The sequence below is a fragment of the Denticeps clupeoides genome, chromosome 1 (genome assembly GCF_900700375.1).
Source record: "Denticeps clupeoides chromosome 1, fDenClu1.1, whole genome shotgun sequence".
NCBI classification, from domain to species: domain Eukaryota; kingdom Metazoa; phylum Chordata; class Actinopteri; order Clupeiformes; family Denticipitidae; genus Denticeps; species Denticeps clupeoides.
Genome location: NC_041707.1, coordinates 28,007,682 through 28,022,907, shown reverse-complemented (window position 1 = coordinate 28,022,907; position 15,226 = coordinate 28,007,682). Strand labels below are relative to the sequence as shown.

Genomic DNA, 15,226 nt, shown 5'->3' with positions numbered 1-15,226 from the left:
TGATGTTATGATACTGGTGCAGCTTCTTGTGCATCTGTGACTAATTTTAATGGGATCATTTGGATCCTTGAATCCTGCTTACATATTAATTTAAACTAAAAAAACGGAAGTTCGTGACCAAACTTTGATTTTGACTTGGAAATCAACAAATGGTTAAAAGACAAGAGGATGAAAGGATGAAGGGTGAAATCATTGTTATATTAGTTAATCTCACGGAATTGGTAAAATTGGAAAAAAAAAAGAAAAAAGAATGGACTCAAAAATGCGACACTCAAAATTAACCAGAGATGAAGAATAATAAGAAGAAGATTTTTCAAGACAAAATATCAAGGTCCCTGAAAGGTACTCTGGTCTTAATTCCATTGATTATCATTTACAGACCCTCTGGACCTTACTCCAAGTTTCTTAGTGAATTTACAGATTTTGTCTCCAACTTAGTTGTATCTGTGGATAAAGCCCTAATTATCGGCGACTTTAACATCCACTGTGATAAATTAGAAGACTCAATAAGAACAGCATTCCTGTCTATACTAGACTCAGTTAGAGTTAACCAACATATAACAGGGCCTACTCATGAAGGTGGCAGTTTACAGCATTTATCAGACGCCCTTATCCAGAGCGACTTACAATCAGTAGTTACATGGACAGTCTCCCTAGGGTTAAGTGTCTTGCTCAGGGACACAATGGTAGTAAGTGGGATTCGAACCCGGGTCTTCTGGTTCACAGGCGAGTGTCTTACCCACTAGGCTACTACCACCCCACTTATCCCTACTTATCTTGACTTTTCATAATTCTACACGACTGGCTCAGGTGACACGTCATGTTCCTACGTCTAGGGGTCTAAGAAACGCAACAATGGTGTGGAGAGGAGGACGTCCCCTGTTACACACACAACCAAACAAAGCATACAGTGCTTTTATTTACAGGTACAATAAAACAGCGGACTCAGCACAGCTAACCAACATTAAAACAGCCTAAAGCAGGGATATGCACAAAGATAAACAAAAAGAGCACAGAAAGCTAACAGTCTAACAAAATAAAAGGTCTATCACACAAAGCAACAAGACACACTAATGAGATCCCCAACGGAGCTCCTTGCAGATCTCTGTGGACCCTGGGGACCTTCCAAAAGATTAAGGGCCTAGCAGACCCTGGGGACCTCCCGAACACCATCCGAAGTTATTGTAGCTGTTAGCTCGCTGTAAATAAAAGCACTGTTTGAATGCTTTGTTTGGTCCTGTATGAAACAGTGGACATCCTCCTCTCCACAGCCTTGTCTCATTTCGTAGACCCCTAGACTTAGGAACATGACACCCTTTCCATCCTTCAGTGGGGTTTTGCCTCTTTTTGCAACCATTCAGTCTTTGTTATCAGGAGTCTCAGACTCCCCCATGCACAGTGTGCCCCAAAATGAAGTCAGGAAGAGGCTGCCGGGATCTAACTTGAAGGAACAGACTTGGAAACGATTTTATTCTTGTACAAGTCAGCAGAGTGGTGCAGGAAACCTTCTTTAAACAACCCTACACTGGCAAATCTACCACTATGGAACGCATTAAATACAGTAGAGACACTCTTGCTTCTATTAGTATACAATGCACTTACAATACGAAGACTTTGACTGCTTTTCCGGATCCGAGCTGATCGAGTGAAATCCTGAGGAAGAACAAAGGACGCGACGCAAAGTGGCGGCCCCGGGGGAAACGAGCCGCCGTCAGGAACAGGCTGAGGGCCCGTGCACACCTCTGCCTAGCATCCTGCGTACCGTTTGCGTACCGTAGCAATAGGAGCACAGAGGATGCAGTCTCCATAGCGCTGCACTCTGTACTCACACACCTGGACAAGCAAAACACATATGCACGGATGCTGTTTGTTGATTTCAGCTCAGCATTTAACACTGTCATCCCCTCTAAGCTAATCTCTAAACTTAGAGCCCTGGACATCAACACCTCACTTTGCAACTGGATTATGGACTTTCTGACCAGCAGACCACAGCATGTAAGGTCAGGCCACATCCGCTCCACTACTGTCACGCTCAACACTGGTGTACCACAGGGCTGTGTGCTGAGCCCCTTCCTCTACTCCCTCTTCACCCATGACTGCCGACCTATGTATGGATCAAACTCCGTTATTAAGTTTGCAGATGACACCACGGTGATAGGTCTCATCGACAACAACGATGAGACTGCCTACAGGGAGGAGGTCCAGCATCTGGCCACTTGGTGCACAGAAAATAACCTTCTTTTAAACACCACCAAGACCAAGGAGCTCATTGTGGACTTCAGGAGGGAGAGAAGAGGCTCGCATGATCCCATCCACATCAATGGGATGACTGTGCAGCCTGTTACATCCTTCAAGTTCCTGGGGACCCACATCTCAGAGGACCTGTCCTGGAGCATTAACACCTCCAGCCTGGTCAAGAAGGCTCACCAGCGCCTCTTCTTCTTGAGAACATTAAAAAAGAACCAGCTACCCACTACCATCCTGTTGAACTTTTACCGCTCTACAATAGAGAGCATCCTTACCAGCTGTCTCACAGTGTGGTATGGAAGCTGCACTGTTGCTGAGCGTAAGGCGATGCAGCGGGTGGTGAAAACTGCCCAGCGCATCACAGGGACTCCACTTCCATCCATTGAGGAAATCCAGAGGAAGCACTGTCTGCGTCGAGCTCACAGTATTCTTAAGGACTCCTCCCACCCGGCCCACGAACTGTTCTCTCTCCTGCCTTCAGGCAGACGGTTCAGGCTACCACGGACAAGAACCAGCAGACTTAGGAACAGCTTTTTTCCCAGAGCTGTTTCCTTGCTGAACTCCTCTGCCCCCCCCATTCACTCTTGATAATCACTGCACTGCACATATCACTTTGTACTGCACATATCACTTTGTACTGCACATATCACCTTATGTATAGCACATATCACTTTATGTATATATATATATAACTTAACTTATTTGAACTGTATCCTGCACTTGCTGCTTATTGCACTTCTGGTTAGACCTAAACTACATTTCGTTGCCCTGTACTTGTACATGTGTAATGACAATAAAGTTGAATCTAATCTAATCTAATCTAATCCTGCTCGCCAACGTCCAGTCACTGGAGAACAAGCTCGATGACCTCAGGGCCAGGGTAAAGTTCCAGAGAGACATCCGGGACTGCAACCTCCTCTGCTCCACCGAGACATGGCTGAACCCAGCGGTGCCGGACCACGCCATCCAGCCGGCCGAGTTCTTCTCGGTCCATGGACAGGACACGCGACTCGGGGAAGACACGGGGAGGCGGAGCGTGTTTGATGGTAAATAACAACTGGTGCAATTCTGTTGTCCCCCTCACACACTCGTGCTCACCGAATCTGGAACTATTGTCCATCAAGTGTCGTCCCTTTTACCTTCTTCGGCAGTTCACATCGGTCATCATCAGTGCCACTTACATTACACCGAAAGAAGACACGGACACTGCCTTATGCGAACTGCAGGAGGCGCTCACACAGCACCAAACACAGCACCGGGACGCTGCGCTTATTGTGGCAGGAGATTTCAATAATGCCAGCCTCAAACGCGCAGCGCCGAATTTTCATCAGCACATCACCTGCCCCACCAGGGGCGAAAGGACACTGGACCATTGCTATACTGTCCATATAGCAATGGTCCATTGCTGAATGTCAATAAGCAGTTTCCTTAAATTTAAGGGGCAGTGGTGGCCTTGCGGTTAAGGAAGCGGCCCTGTAATCAGAAGGTTGATGGTTCGATTCCCGATCCGCCAAGGTGCCACTGAGGTGCCACTGAGGTAAGCACCATCCCCACACACTGCTCCCCGGGCGCTTGTCATGGCTGCCCACTGCTCACTCAGGGTGATGGGTTAAATGCAGAGGACAAATTTCACTGTGTGCATCGTGTGCTGTGCTGCTGTGTATCACATGTGACAATCACTTCACTTTCACTTTCACTTTACTACCATAAAGGACGGATACAGGGCACAATCTCGTCCACTATTTGGAAAATCCGACCACGCCGCCATCTTCCTCATGCCTAAATACAAACAGGCTTAAACAGGAAGTTCCGGTTCAGAGGGAGGTGGCACGCTGGACGGTCCAATCGGTGGCCGCTCTTCAGGACGCACTGGATGACGCAGACTGGGGCATGTTCCAGAGTAGTTCCGGAAACATCATTGAGTTTGCGGAAGTGGTTGTGAGTTTCATTGGGAAAATAATGGACGACACTGGGAAACGTTCTGACGATCGTTTTCTGAACAATCAGAAGCCGTGGGTAGATAAAACCATCCGTGATGCTCTGAAATCTCACACCATGACCTATAACGCGGGGCTTGCTTCCGGGGACATGGAACCATACAAGGCTGCGTCGTACAGCGTCAGGAAAGCGGTGAAGGAGGCGAAGCAGTGCTACGGGAAGAAACTGGAGTCGCAACTCGAACAGAGTGACTCTAGGAGCCTGTGGTGGGGACTAAGGACAATAACGGACTATAAAGCACCAACATCCGGTACGACGAAGGCGGACGTGTCTCTGGCAGACGAGCTAAATACATTCTATGCTCGCTTCGAGGCTGCAGCTAAAGGCGCTAGTGATGCTACGGCTAGCGGCTCCAACAGCTGCAGACAGGAGGACACTGCCAGCACCGAGAATGCATTTGTCATCTCCGAGTATGACGTGAGGAGAGCCTTCAAGAGAGTGAACACCAGGAAGGCAGCAGGACCAGACGGCATCTCGGGGAGAATCCTCAGAGCCTGCACGGACCAGCTAGCACCTGTGTTTACAGAGATATTCAACCTCTCTCTATCTCAGTCGGTGATCCCCACATGCTTCAAGGAGTCAATCATTGTTCTGGTCCCCAAGAAACCCCATCCTGCCTCCCTCAACGACTACCGCCCTGTAGCCCTCACCTCAGTAGTGATGAAGATCTTTGAACGGCTGGTCAGAGACTTCATAATTTCTTCAATTCCAGATACACTCGACCCACTACAGTTTGTGTATCGTCCCAACCGGTCCACAGATGATGCCATATCACATCTCCTCCATACAGCACTCACCCACCTGGACAATCGGAAGGGAAATTATGTTAAAATGCTTTTCATTGACTACAGTTCAGCATTTAAAACAATAACCCCTTCCACACTCACCACCAAGCTGGAGCACCTGGGACTCAGCTCATCTCTCTGTCAGTGGATCTCCAACTTCCTAACCGGGAGACCACAGGCAGTAAGGATGGGTGGACTTGTCTCAGCCTCCATCACCCTCAGCACTGGAGCCCCCCAGGTGTTTTGAGCCCCCTGCTGTACTCCCTGTACACCCATGACTGTACAGCCACTACTAACTGGGCCTGATCTCTGACAACGACGAGACAGCTTACCTGGAGGTGGTTGGAAATCTGGTGAACTGGTGCCAGAGGAACAATCTCCACCTGAATGTCAGCAAGACAAAGGAGTTAATAGTGGACATCAGTACAAAGCAGGAGAGGACCTACCAGACCCCTGTTATCAACAGGAGCCCAGTGGAGAGAGTGGACAGCTTCTGTTTGTCACGTTCCTAAGTCTAGGGGTCTCAGAAACACAACAAGGGTGTGGAGAGGAGGAGGTCCATTGTTACATACAGGACCAAACAACGAGTACAAACAGTGCTTTTATTTACAGTGTGCTAACAGGTTCAATAAGACAGCGGACTCAGGACAGCTAATAAACATCAAAACAGCCTAAAGGAAGGGATGGTCCAGCGGGGATAACTCAAACACGCACAAGTTAACAAAAAGGGCACATAACAGGCTAACAGCTAACAGGCTAACAACAAAGGGATCTATCACACAAAGCAACAAGACACACGAATGAGATCTCCGTGCACTCTGGGGACCTCCCAAAAGCATAAGGGCCTAGCTGACCCTGGGGACCTCCCAAACACAATCCGAAGTCTCTTTAAATAGGTGGTGGTGACCAATGGCAGATGGTAGGTGGAGCTGGAAGGCAACTCCTCCCATGAAGTCAACCTAAAAGAGACAGGATGCAAAAACACAGCCAGGCACACAGAACATGTGGGAGCATACGTCCAGGGACGTAACACGTTACCACGGTGTTAACATCACGCAGGACCCATCATGGTCCTGTCACATCCACACCTTGGTGAAAAAGGCCCGGCAGCGTCTCTACCACCTCAGACGCCTGAGAGACTTCAGACTGCCCTCCAAGGTGCTCAGGAACTTCTACTCCTGCACCATAGAGAGCATCCTGACGGGAAATATCTCAACCTGGTTCGGGAACAGCACCATGAAGGACAGGCGAGCCCTACAGAGGGTGGTTCGATCAGCCGAACGAATCATCCGTACCAAGCTCCCTGACCTTCAATCTATCTACAGCAAACGGTGCTGTACCAGGGCCAGGAAGATAGTGAAGGACCTCACCCACCCCAACAATGGACTCTTCTCTCTGTTGCGCTTTCGCTCCCCTGATCCAGCACAGAATGAGGAGGAGCTTCTTCCCGCAGGCTGTCCGAGCTCTCAACAACAACAGTACATAGAACTCCAGCACTTTCACTTTCACCTCCAATCACTCCGGACTCTTTTGCACAAAATCACTTTATTGTTTTGCTCTTTTTGAATCACAATCACAATTTCACTTTATTGCTCTTTTTTTTATGGCTCTTTTCTCTTTTCTTTAAACATTGTCTTTAACTCATTTGCACACCTTCGCCCTACCAGTTACACATATTTTATGTTAAAGATTTGGTTATGTTTGCAATATTTGCATATTGGTTCATTGTATACTTGCAACATTTGCAACCAGTAGTTACTGTCCCTGTAACTACTGGTTGTAAGTCGCTCTGGATAAGGGCGTCTGGTAAATGCTGTAAATGGGTCTGTAGTAGTCGCAAAAAGCATTTCACTGCATATCATACCATGTATGACTATGTATGTGACAAATAAAATTTGAATTGTCATTAGAAATAGGAACAGCATGTTAGAATGTAGTATTAGTACAGTTGGTCATCAGGTGATGAACCTAATGTGGCTCTTTCACATGCAGTGTTAATATGAGTTAGTCTGAATGCATTACATGCAGTGTTAGTAAGCATATCTCAGAGGCTTCGAACTTCCATTCATCCTCCTTGCATTTATGGATTTTATACAAATTCTTCCCAGCCAATTGGAGATTCTTCTTGATCTCCAATCTTATTAGCCTCAGTATTAGTTTATATCAAATCCTTGAAACCCAACATATATACACAAATACATGCATATATGCACAGAGTAATCAGGACAATCAAGAAAGCCCATGACAATTTCTTCATAAGCTTTACCATTCTCTCTGACACCTTTACTTTACTTTACTTTACTTTATAGACTTTTTTTCTTAATCACAACAATAAAATCAAACATTACATCCCAAACTATTATAAAGAGCAAAATAAAATAGCAAAAATGTTTTTTTTTTTAATTATAATTAAGCATTTAATCAAAGTTAATTTTAAACTATTGTTCAAACTTATTTGACTGAAAAGGATATTCAACTAACCCAATATATTTTAAATCATCGTTTAGTCTTGGTCACATTTATTCTAGCCCATTTAAGTCTAATACTGAACTGCTTCAAGAATAAGCATTTTACTCTTAATCTACACAAACACTTTTAATCTACAGCAAAACATTTTAATCTTAAAAATGTTTTGCTAATCAGATTTTTGTCCCTATGTACTCAGTGTCTAACCCCTGCATGTCTCTAAACCAACACACTCTTCCCTATCTAACTTTACCTCAAAAACTAATCTTTATAAGGGGCAGTGGTGGCCATGGTTAAAGAAGCGGCCCTGTAATCATAAGGTTGCTGGTTCGAATCCCGATCTGCCAAGGTACCACTGAGGTGCCACTGAGCAAAGCACCGTCCCCACACACTGCTCCCCGGGCGCCTGTCATGGCTGCCCACTGCTCACTCAGGGTGATGGGTTAAATGCAGAGGACAAATTTCACTGTGTGCTGTGTATCACATGTGACAATCACTTCACTTTCATCGATTTTTCATCATTTATTACATTCCCTATTACTCTCCCTTGTCCCTGCTTCCTGTGTGTTTTGTTTGTGGTTGTATTTTTATAATTGTATATTAAACAGGCCCTAAGTAAGTCCTTATACTCATAATGGATTTAAAGATAATTTAATTACATAAGTAACATAATTTTGTTTCTTCTTTATTTATTATCTATTATTTTGTTTGTATATTATGGCTGTAATTGTGGTCAGGGGTTAACTGGGCCTGGACTGTAATACAAGGTGCTATTTTTTTGTTAGTCTTTATTTATTTTTTTTTACGTGTTTCCTTTGTTCTATATATTTATTTTGAACAACCTAATTGTATTGTCACTACAATTTTTATTTATGAATCTATTTTTATTATGAAGTAGTTGAACTTTTAAGTCCCCCCCCCTTATTACTAAATGTTTTTATTACTGTTTTTTTTTTTATTACTCCTTCCTAGGCTGATGTGTCTCTAAGATTTACCACCCTTACTTACAGTTGCTGTTGTGTACAGTTGCTCTTCTCTCACTTCTGTATGGGGAGGAAAAAACAATCTATACCTATCTGTTGCACTCTTTTCCTTTATTACCAGTAACTGAAGTTCTCTTTCAAACATTTGCTCGGTATCTCACTATGGGAACGCCCTCAGCGTGACCGATCGCGGAAGCACCAATGACACCATGTCCGTCACAGACGGACCAATGGCAGCTGCACCCCGGGAGCCCCGCCTCCCTATATCAGGTGCTGCAGCCCACCGGAACGGCCTTCTCGCACTCTTCCCCGTGAAGATCTGCAGACTTTCCTCAGCTGCCCCCTGCTTACAGTTCACAGGCGAACCGTCAAGGACCTCACCGCAGAACGCAGGTCTGCAGTCACCCTCCGCGAGGTACTGAGAGGTCTTCCTTTCACTTAGTTTCTGTGGAGGAACAGTGGGCTCAACCCCCGCTGCCCTCCGAATACCTCCTAATGCGTCAAGGCGAGGGGGTAGGAAAGCAGAAAAAAAGCGAAAGGACGAAATTCGACGCTAACGCGTTGTGGCGAGTGTCCCCGGCCATTTAGAGCTCTCACCAAGTTCTAATGGCTAACCCCTCTCCTGCCGGGTCCTCCGGGACAAAGGACGTTGTGTCCCACTATTGTCGCGTCATCGCCACCGTTAATTAACAGCAATGGGGTGAGGCCCCATTGCTGCAGGAAGCCGCAGGAAGGTCTGAGAGATGCAGCCTGTGGTTTCAGTATCTCAGGCAAGGACCCGCACCCCATGTGCATCACGTGCATTGGGGTGAAGCACGCTCAGGAGTCGCTTGCGGGCCCGGATGGCTGCGCTCACTGCAAAGCCATGTCGGTCAAAACTCTGGAGAGGAGACTACGTATCGCCGCGTCCACACGCACCGACACGTGTCTGCTGCCTAAGACCGCGGCGGAGGGCGCCTCAAAACCCCCTCCACCCCGTGCCTCCACGAGTTGGGCAGACATAATGGACGGCGAGTCCTCTATGCTGCCCCCGCTGTTCGACGAGCACATGTTCGCGGACAGGGAGGAGGCAGACGTCGAGGAGGAGGATGACGATCAGCTCCTCCGAGACGAGCCAGAGGAGGACGACGAGGATGCCATTCTCCCGGATGTGCAGCCCTCTAGACCTCCCAGCGCTCAGGGCAGCGAGCCCTCCACGGGGGACTTTGGTTTGGTCGAGGTTTGTAAAAGAGCCGCGGCCAGGCTGGGCATTGCATGGCCAGCCCCCCGTGGTGACCTCGGGGTCGAGAGGGACTTTTTTTTTTTTTTTGACGGGAAAAGACTCCCTTCTCGTCCGCCCGCATGCAGGCAATCGCTTCCCGCGGTGCCTGCGTGTGTGACTGAGGTCAGATGGTCCTGGGATAAACCCTTTTCTAACCGCATTCCCGTCAAGGGCTACTCGGTTTTGGATATTGGCGACATGGAGGAGCTGGGGCTCTCCAGCCCCCCCATGGTCGAGGTTTCGGTAGCTCATCACCTCCACCCGACCAGGAGGGCTTCATTTTCTTCAACAGGATCGTCGCTCCCAGGTAAAATGGATCGCTTCACCGCGTCCATTTATCAGAAGATTTTTAAATCTTCTGCGCTTTCCGCCAGAGCGCTTAACGTGACCTCGCTCCTGACGGCATACCAAGCTCGAGGAGCTGGGAAAGCAGCTGGACTCCAGCAACCCCAATCCAGCGACCTGGGAGGAGATCTGCATGATCTCAGACCTGAATCTGCACACTTCACGCGGCAGTTGTGGCTGTACAATGGGTCTCGCCGTCGCGGGCGAGCGCTCGTTGTGGTTAAACTTATCCAGTCTCACCGACCGGGAGAAAGTTGAATTTCTCGACGCGCCGGTACACTGTAAGAGCCTTTTCGGCCCAACAGTCGAGGCAATGCGGCAGAGGTGCAACCTCCAGAAGAAAGAAGGAGAAGCCTTCGACTTCTGTCTGCCTCGCAAGCCGGCGCCGCGCGCCCCCCCCCCTCGCCTGGGACCCTCGCCTCAAAACCGAGGTTTCAAAACTTCTGGTCACCTGGCCCGCAGGCCACGGGGAGGGCAGCTGAACCCCGAGCTCAACACCGGGCTACCAGCTTCAGACAGGGGACAAAGCAAAAGCCCAGGGGTAAGAAGCGCCGGAAGACATAGGGATTCATTTCCCTCACAGCAGGGGCGTCGCCAGCACCACGTGGTCACAGTTCTGTTCAATGTTCAGTGGCCACTTTTGTTCCCCCGCTTCATTGCAGGACCAAAACACCAGTTCACACCGTGCTTCCTCTTACGCCCTCCCCTCAGCTCGTTCGGTCGAGCTTGAGAGTGGAGCGGGTAAGACGGGTTTGTCCCAGTTCATTTTCCCCTTGGCATTCTCAGGGTTCATTAAAAATTGCGCTCTCGCATCCAAGCCTTAAGCGGAGAGCGTCATGCCTCTGCGCCTCCACCAGATGGTGCTCACGCGCCGCTGGTGGGGCATATGAACCCCCTTGTACGCCGTGTCGACAGCTGGCGCGCATGCGCAGTTCACCCCTGGGTCCTGGCGACGGTAGGGAAAGGTTACAGGCTGCAGTTTGCGGCACGTCCCCACTCGTTCAACAGGGTGGTTTCGTCGCTGGCAACTGGGGATACCGCTCAGGTTTTGGAGGCAGAAATAACCTCCCTTCTGAGCAAACGAGCAATAAGGCCCGTCCCCGTGGAGGAAATGCAGCAGGGTTTTTATTCTCGCTGTTTCCTGGTTCCAAAACGGGACGGAGGGCTCCGCCCTATTCTGGACCTGCGTGTTCTCAACAAACACCTCAGACAGTTCAGATTCAGAATGCTCACTCACAAGGGCCTTTTTCGCTCGGTTCGTCCCGGCGACTGGTTCACTAGAGTGGACCTGCAGGACACGTATTTTCACATAGGAATCTATCCTGCCCACAGGCGGTATCTCAGGTTCTGTTTCCACGGTGTGGCTTACAAGTTTCTCACGGTCCCGTTCGGCCTGAGTCTCACGCCCCGTGTGTTCAGCAAATGTATAGAAGCAGCTCTGACCCCGCTCAGATCATCAGGCGTCAGGGTTCTGGCTTACCTGGACAATTATCTGCTCTGCGCCCGATCAGGCAGTGCACGAAACGAAGGTACTGGTGACCCACCTCACCAGCCTGGGTTTCAGTATAAACTACACCAAGAGCGCACTGGTTCCGTTCCGGACCAGAGAAATTCTGTGTCTTTTCGCGCTTCACTGTCCGAGAGACGCGTACTGTCGTTAAAACAGGACATTGGTCTGTTCAGCAGTGGCAGAGCGGTCCAGTTCAGGACCTGCCTGCACCTGCTGGGGCTCATGGCTTCTTTTTTAAAAAAATCGCTGCTTTTAAGAAGTCCCCTGTTTTTCTCTCTGAAAGACAGCGACGCGCCGTTGGGGGTGGACGAGCTTGCGCACCCGTGGCCGGACACGCTGATGTGAGCATTCCCACCCCTGAGCCTGATTTGCCCCACACTCTCGTGAGTGAGAGGGCGGTCTGACTCTCCTGCTGGTGGCCCCCCGCTGGCCGGGGCGGCTGTGGCTGGCAGAGATATTTCAGCTTCTGTGGGACGAGCCCTGGCAGCTCCCGCCGTGCAGGGACCTTCTGTCACAAGCGCGCGGGGAGATTTTCCACCCCTCTCCAGGTCAGCTGAATTTATGGGTCTGGCCCGTGAGAGGCTGAATTTGGATGTGGCTGGTCTCCCTGCCAGGGTGATCACCACCATCCAGAGTGCCAGGGCTCCATCCACGCGCACACTGTATGACAGCAAGTGGCGTGTTTTTGAACAGTGGTGCGAACAGAGGCGGGTTGTGCCCTTTGTGTGTTCGGTTACTGATGTGTTATGTTTCCTGCAGGACATGTTGGACAAGGGCAGGGCTTTTTCCACTGTTAAAGTGTATCTAGCTGCTATAGCAGCGTGCCACGTGGGGTTTGACAACACGTCTGTGGGTAAGCATCCTCTCGTGTGCCGTTTTATGAAAGGCGCCCGCCGGCTCTGGCCGGCTAGTCAGCTTTTCGTCCCTTCGTGGGACTTGCCCTTGGTCCTGCAGACGTTCTCAGAACCTCCTTTCGAGCCTCTGGAACAGGTGAGTGTGAAACTCCTGACCCTCAAGACAGCTTAGCTTCTTGCGCTGTCCTCAGCGAAATGGGTGAGTGAGCTTCATGCATTCTCTGTTCACCCTTCTTGTATGAACTTCGGCTTGAGCAATGCTAGGGTCGTGCTGTTACCTAACCCTGCATTTGTTCCCAAGGTTGTTAACTCTGCTTATAATTGTAGCGCTGTGGAGCTGAGCACTTTTCACCCCCCTCCATTTGCTTCAGAAGAAGATCGGAGGCTGCATTGTTTGTGTCCGGTACGTGCTTTGCGGGTTTAAACGGACAGAACCAGAGATTTCAGGAGGAGTGACCAGCTGGTGGAGGCAATTGGCATGGCCTACCATGCACAGGCTCTCCCGCCCCCGCAGGGGCTTAGGGCTCATTCCACTAGAGCCACGGCTACCTCTTGTGTATCTGTGTCGAAGTCAACAATCAAGAGAAGATTCCACCAGTGTGACTACAGAGGGTTCACAACAAGATGTAAACCATTGGTGAGCCCCAAAAACAGGAAGGCCAGATTAGAGTTTGCCAAACAACATCTAAAAAAGCCTTCACAGTTCTGGAACAACATCCTATGGACATATGAGACCAAGATCAACTTGTACCAGAGTGATGGGAAGAGAAGAGTATGGAGACGAAAAGGAACTGCTCATGATCCTAAGCATACCACCTCATCAGTGAAGCACGGTGCTGGAAATGTCATGCCGTGGGCATGTATGGCTGCCAGTGGAACTGCTTCTCTTGTATTTATTGATGATGTGACTGCTGACAAAAGCAGCACGATGAATTCTGAAGTGTTTCGGGCAATATTATCTGCTCACATTCAGCCAAATGCCTCAGAACTCATTGGACGGCGCTTCACAGTGCAGATGGACAATGCATACAGCATACACCAAAGCATACAGCAAAAGCAACCAAAGAGTTTTTGAAGGGAAAGAAGTGGACTGTTTTGCAATGGCCAAGTCAATCACCTGACCTCAATCCAATTGAGCATGCATTTCACTTGCTGAAGACAAAACTGAAGGGAAAATGCCCCAGGAACAAGCAAGAACTGAAGACTGTTGCAGTAGAGGCCTGGCAGAGCATCACCAGGGATGAGACCCAACATCTGGTGATGTCTATGTGTTCCAGACTTCAGGCTGTAATTGACTGCAAAGGATTTGCAACCAAGTATTGAAATGTATAAGTTTGATTTATGGTTCTTATTCTGTCCCATTACTTTTGGTCCCTTAACAAGTGGGAGACACATATGCTAATCTTGTTTGTTTCATTTGATATCCATTGTGGTGGTGTATAGAGCCAAAAATGTTAACATTGTGTCGATGTCCCAATATTTATGGACCTGACTCTATGTATAGTGCTTAAAGTGTTATATATGCTCCCCTAGCTCCTTTCATGGCTGCTCACTAAGGTAATGATTAAATGCAGAGGAAACATTTAATTGTGTCACCTTGTGCTGTGCTGCAGTGTTTCACAATGACAATGACTTCACTTTCAAACACAAGCCTTTACAAACTGAATGCATATTATAAACATGAATCCCAATATTGATAACACATAAAACAATAAAAAGGCAATTTGGCTTCAACATTGACATTTAATATTTATCTGATAATACAGTACTATTAATCGATCAATAAGGCCAAACCTTAACTGTTCTCTATTCTTGCCTTTCCAGACTGTTGGGTTGTTGTAATGTGTGTCAGATTCTGCCATGTGGATGGAAACCACAAACTGAAAAGGTGAAGGCTGAAACAATAATTTTACAGCTGTACAATACAAAAGGCAAATAATTCACAGACATTTAATGTTCATGTGTATGTCTGATTTTAATGGCCTTTAAACAAACCGTATTGTTCTCCATTTCATGGAGGAGTTGATGGCTTCAGCAGGCTTACATTTTATGTGAACCTTACGCATTATTTGTACTTTCCACGGATCTGCAGCTGCATTTCAGTGGAACAACCATGGACTCCGGACTGGGAGACACCAGAGCCAACTGTACATCTTTGTGTGTAGTTTGGAGCTATGTGATCGATTATGCTGTTCTTCATAGGGCATCACAATAGCATTGTTTAATTTTCCTTGTGTACATAATGCCACTCTTGTCAGTGGTTTTCCCTTTATGACAAATTACATATTGCTACTGTTTAAATAAACTGGTTACTGTTTGAATAAATTAACAACAAACTTTGCACAGACATGTTTAGGTTTCCATTAACACAACCATTAATTCCAGAAAGACTACAATATATATTTTATTATACACTGTTGAAATAATAGTGCCTGAATAAGCATTTTTGCGCTCTTGTAATTGAATGCACCATGACTTAGGGGAATTATAATTTCATACCAAAATTGAACACCACTGAACCAAGTTAAGACATATACAGGCGCCGGGGGAGTGGTGGCCTAGCGGGTAAGGAAGCGGAGCCATTATCACGAGTCACTAATGTGCCACGGAGCACATACACCTGTACATAATTACACACATTATTACTTGACAATCATGGTAACGTTCTTCATGTGTAACTTAATACTTAAGTAATGTCGACAAACTATTAAAGCATTTTGTTCAGGCACTGGGGATTTCCATCTAGTGAGGGTGATAACGATTATTAAAGAATGGTC

The 15,226-nt window shown here is 47.8% G+C and overlaps 1 protein-coding gene and 1 long non-coding RNA gene across 3 annotated transcripts in view; one reads left to right on the top strand and one right to left on the bottom strand.

The window, feature by feature from the left end:
* Positions 1 to 11,598, bottom strand: part of sdsl (serine dehydratase-like) — a 43,227-nt gene extending 31,629 nt beyond the window's left edge. Inside the window, exon 1 of one of the 2 annotated variants that reach the window (XM_028972954.1) lies at positions 11,566 to 11,598. The gene's annotated coding sequence lies outside the window, so the exon portion shown is untranslated. Of the gene's footprint in view, positions 1 to 4,895; positions 4,947 to 11,565 lie in introns of those variants that run through there. The other variant, XM_028972945.1, reaches the window with a different exon arrangement.
* Positions 11,599 to 12,359: 761 nt separating this feature from the next.
* LOC114786122 (uncharacterized) lies at positions 12,360 to 14,898 on the top strand. The gene is made up of 3 exons (XR_003749166.1): positions 12,360 to 12,852; positions 14,274 to 14,337; positions 14,542 to 14,898. It is a non-coding gene; the product is annotated as an uncharacterized LOC114786122 (long non-coding RNA).
* The last annotated feature ends 328 nt before the right edge of the window (positions 14,899 to 15,226 follow it).